The sequence below is a fragment of the Otolemur garnettii genome, unplaced genomic scaffold (genome assembly GCF_000181295.1).
Source record: "Otolemur garnettii isolate 467f Iridium unplaced genomic scaffold, OtoGar3 scaffold00045, whole genome shotgun sequence".
NCBI classification, from domain to species: Eukaryota; Metazoa; Chordata; class Mammalia; order Primates; family Galagidae; genus Otolemur; species Otolemur garnettii.
This window is the reverse complement of record NW_003852440.1, coordinates 11,619,237-11,624,557: the sequence shown is the minus strand read 5'-3', so window position 1 is coordinate 11,624,557 and position 5,321 is coordinate 11,619,237. Positions and strand designations below refer to the sequence as shown.

General features: G+C 43.0%; 1 pseudogene; it reads left to right on the top strand.

Moving 5' to 3' along the window:
- The first annotated feature begins 847 nt into the window (after positions 1–847).
- LOC100952188 lies at positions 848–4,676 on the top strand (annotated as a pseudogene).
- Positions 4,677–5,321: the final 645 nt, after the last annotated feature.

Below are 5,321 nucleotides of genomic sequence, written 5' to 3'. Positions count from 1 at the left end.
AACAGTCAAGCAGACAGAGAGTATGAGGTGGAGAAAGATGTGGTCCCTTTAAGTTCAGGAAGGGATGCCTCAGCGGTCCCTTCAGAGGAGACTGCAGGAAAGCAGAAGGGGGAGCCCAGGCTGCTGGGCAGGGTGTGTCTCTATGTTTTTATTTCTGGCCACAGCTTCATTTGGGTGTGGTGTAGTACTGGAGACCATGTCGGAGGTGCCTCAGCCTGCACCTGGTGTGGGAAAGTTAAATCTGTATTCCCACAGGGTGCCAAAGCAGCGTGAGGCTGTAAGAGAGAGGGATATGCGTCCCAATGCCCACCCGGGGTGACCTGGGGGCTGCACTGCAAGGGTGAGGGTGGGGTAATAACAATCAGATGTACATGTGAAGAATCTAGTCTAGGCATCCGGACTTCATGGCAGAGCAAGTTACAGGAAAAGGAAAGATGCTTTCAAAATAGTTACAAAACTTTAAACTATTTCATTGGCATAAGAATATCATGTGCAATGAATAAAATAGTTATTCTCCTGATGTATTGATAAGCCATCTCCTCTCTCTCCATGTCCCTTCTGCCAGGGCACCTAAGGCGAAAGAGAAAGCGAAGGCAGAGTGCAAAGGAGACCAGGGATGGCGGCATGTGCCAGAGGATGGAAAGCGAGCCGATGGGGAAGGGACACAGGGGAGGCACTGTCCAGGCCAAACCAGTGCCAGGGCTGGTCACCCGAAGGTGCACACAAAATCAGAGGGACACTAATATGGCAGTCATCTGAGACTCTGGGGAGGGGGAAGGAGGGACAAGACCATATTTCCCCAAAATGACTTGGAGGAGCAGAATCGGCATAAGCTAGCAGAGTGACCATGACCGTCGCTGCTCTCGTGTACCTGGTGGTGGAAAAACACAAGAATTCCTGTGAGTTGTGCGGCAGGGAGCTGAGACCTGGCTTTAGAGTGAGCCAGAAGAAGAGTGTCAGCAGTAGGGCAACATGACCCGGATTGAGAAGACATGAGGGCAGGCCATCGCTGCCCAAGCCGCCAGAAGTCCTTGGCAGAGTAGGGCAGCCATCACATCCCAGGACAGCAGCGGGCAGGCGCGGACGGAGCACCCACTGCACAGAACCAGGCCCTCAGGGTCCTTCGCAGGGTGGCAGGATGATGCCCCTGCAAAGCCCCGGAGCAACTTAAAAACAACCCAGAGAAACTCTTTGTTGAGACAAAGTGATTTATACCTGTTGGATGACACATTAGACAGATACTGAAATCATAGAGCTGGAGAGTACATATGAACAAATAGTCACCAGATTTTAACTCACAAGTGAACTCACAAGTTCGTAAATGCAAGTAAGAAAAGGGAAGCATCAACATTTTTATGAAGGTTTGTTGTTGGGATTATAGATTTTTCTCTTGAGTTTTTTGTTTTGCTTATGGGATGTGCACTAAACATGCATATGTGTCAGGCTAAATTCTGTCAAGGCAAGAGACAAGAATTTATGTGACCTAGCACAAAGACTGCGACTCTCAGGGGGGGCACTGCGCAGGGGGACAGGGAGCTGGTAGGCTTGGTGTAGATAGCGGCTCCTTCTGGCTCTAGCAGCCCTCCCCACTCCCCAAGTCACAGGTCACTCTTGCAAAAAGTGAAGCACTGCCCCTCAGAGAGAAGCACAATCCCTATCTTCTTCTTAAATAAAAATAAATTCTACAAAATTTTAAAAATTAGACTTGAATTTTCCCAGGCAAGTTCTCTCTCATGCCATGAAAACTTGAAAATAACATAAATTTTAAATGATGCCAAAATACTTTCCAAATACCTTGTAAGTAAAGATAGAAAATCAAACCTCAAAATTACAATTTTTATATTTTAGAACATTCTTCAGACTTTCTTTTCTCTCCCATTCAATGAGTTATAACGGATTTCATTCTTCATTGTTTTCATTTCAATTGTTTATCTTTTTATATTGATGAATACATTGCTACCATGGGCCTCTGCCTCCCAGGCTTTAATATCTCCACGTCATCTTTTCTCTCATGATTCTGACTGTTTTAGTTTCCTTTTGCTTTCAGGAGGAATTTCTTAAGTTTTTGATCTATTACCATTTTTCACATCAAACCTCTATGTATTGCGTCACAGTGAGGATTTTTTTTTTTACACGTTTTGTTTTCACACAGTGAGGATTTTGATCTTGTTCAGTAACATTTCTGCTTCCATGGAACCTACTCTTTCCGCAGCAGATTCATGTAACCTGAAAGACTCTGATGGGACATCAGAGGCTTTCATCATACTACTTGCTTTTCACCTGAAGTTACTCTTGTCCTTACAGTTACTGCAAAGGGTCTGCCTTCTTCTACTCTGTTAAGCAAGTCAAATGCCTTGCTGAAATTATTTCATGATGCCTTGGATTAAATCACTATCAGAGAAGTGAGAAAATCACTCCCTTCACCTTGTCGTACAGTATTTTGTTTAATCAATTTTGAGATTATTTTTCTCTCATTTCATGTCCCAGGGAACAGATATCCAAGCAGACACTGGACTTGCCCAAGACACTGCAGATTTCCCACCACTCTGTCCATTGTCGCCACTTCCAAGTGGAACTTTGCTAGGTGAACACCTAGTTTACAGGTATGAATCTTGTCACTGAGGGAGTCAGGCTGACATTGCTGGGGTGCAGTTCCATCCCATAAAGTGGAGCTTGCCTGTCCCCTGACATGGGACCTGTGAGGATGCACAATTCTGAACCTGCACCAGGACCTGTTCCTCATCCTTCCACTTTACCACCCGCCAGCATGGGAGCTTCTTACTGGAAGACTCCCCTGCCTGTCTGGCCCACTGTGTATGTTAGGCAAATCACTCACCCTGACTTTGCACTCTGTCTTCTGCAAGGATACTTCTGCCAGAGCTATGGAAAGAGACCTCAGGGGTTAGGCACTGTTCTGAAACATTCGTATCATAGAGAGATTTGCAGGGTAACTACTAAAATTCCTGGCCATGATAGAAGGAAATTGTGTCACCTTACCTTCTTTCTGTCAGTTAGACCTTCTCTAATAGGTTTTGTGAAAGATATTTGCTCTTTCTGGAACTTTAAATTAATATAAGTTTAAAGGTAAGCTTTTGTTCTCTGTCCTCTGTAGAATAATTTAATTCCAATGCATTTTAATTTTCCAAATTTTAATCTAACATTTGTGCAACACATTTTTTTCTGTAATAAATTGAATTATTTTTAACAACACTGCCCTTGCTTTAAGAAAAAATGTGCAAAACAAATGCTTATATTTGCATTAGTTTCAAAAGCTGACATCCTATTTTGCTAATGTTGGATTATGAGATGAGACATATTATATCATACGTAGTGGTTTAATATATATTATAACTGATTGTAGACCAGAGAAACAGAGAGCGAGAGGGGAAGAGGAGCGTACAAGCAGAAAAGACGGGCCCCTCTCGCCGACTCCAGAGTGCGAGGCCCTCATTTTGGCTTCTTAATGAGCGGCAGCAGCACTGGTGGCTGGAACAATCACTGGGCCGAGGGCTGTAGCCAACAGCTGTGAATGCATGGGGAGAGGTCCAGGTAGTGGTGGTGGTGGTGGCAGTAGCAGCCTGTGACTACTATTGCAACCAATAGTGTGCCCCCAATTAGCAGTGCAGCCCCTAAACCAACTTCTGGGCTGCCAGTGCCAGAAAGCCTGCCAAAACTCAACCAAAACTTAACCCAAGGGCAATGTGGGAATTAGGGGTTCTGCTGTGCCAACACCTCCTATAAAACACAACATAAATATTGGAACATGGGATGAAAATAGGTCAGTGGTGAAAGCTCCACCAACCCAACCAGTTCTGCCTCCTCAAACTATAATCCAGCAGCCTCAGCCATTAATTCAGCCACCACCATTGGTGCAAAGCCAACTGCCTCAACAGCAGCCTCAGCCACCACAACCACAGCAGCAACCAAGGGCCTCAGCTGCAGGCCTAGCCTCAGTGGCCTCAACAGCAGAGGCTGCAGAATCGCTCAGTATCTCCTCAGAACAGGGGGGCAGGCTTCAACCAGAACAATGGAACAGGCAGTGAAAACTTTGGTTTTGTACCTGTCAGTGCTTCACCTTCTAGCATAGAAGTGCATCCAGTGCTGGAAAAGCTATAGGCCATAAACAACTATAATCCCAAAGACTTTGATTGGAACCTGAAGAATGGATGTGTGTTTATAATTAAAAGCTACTGTGAGGATGACATACATCATTCCATTAAGTACTCTATCTGTTGTAGTACTGAGCATGGTAATAAGCGTTTGGATGCAGCTTATCGTTCCCTGAATGGGAAAGGCCCACTCTATTTACTCTTCAGTGTGAATGGCAGTGGACATTTCTGTGGAGTGGCTGAAATGAAGTCTGTTGTGGACTATAATGAGTATGCTGGTGTCTGGTCTCAGGATAAGTGGAAGGGCAAATTTGAAGTTAAATGTATCTTTGTCAAAGATGTTCCCAATAACAAATTACGGCATATTCGCTTAGAAAATAATGACAACAAACCAGTTACCAATTCAAGGGACACTCAAGAGGTACCCCTAGAGAAAGCTAAGAAAATGTTTAAAATAATTGCTACTTTCAAGCATACCACCTCAATCTTTGATGACTTTGCACATTATGAAAGTGTCAAGAAGAGGAGGAAGCCATGCGTGGGGAGAGAAACAGAAACAAACAGTAACCATATGGAGATGTCCTGTTAAAATGACAACACTAATGATGTAGACTCTGGAAATGCCTAGTAAGTTAAAGAAGACATTATTAAAGCTTTTTTTTCTGCTTAAGGTGACATCTTCAAACACTTTAACACAAAATTGACTCTTCTTGTAATGGTTTTCATCAGTGCATCTGCCCTTATACTCTCACCAAACACACTTGAGAACTGTAACTTCGTCAAGCACTTTCTGTCCTGAAGCTTTTACCAGTATCTGCTGTCTTTTGTAATTGTGCCTCCTAGCTAAGGCACAGAAGACTGAATGAATGCAAGGATTCATTAACTCTTTGAATTTGTTAAATACTAACAGTTAACCATTAGAAGTGGTTCAATGATGTAAGAGTCACACTGCTTCAACTCTTCTTTGTTGTAGTTTTTAAATTGTCAATTTTTAGCTATTTGACAGATTAAAAGCAAAATAATCATGCCATATTTAGTCCTGGAGTTCAAATCTAAATGTTCATGTGAAAAATTATTGTAGTAAACTTTTAACATGGCAAAGCAAACTTAGGCTCTATTTTAGCCAAATAAACCATAATCTGAAATTATAAAAAAAATATATAATAACTCCCATGGTATTTATCTTCATTTTGTTCTAGAACTTATCAAGGA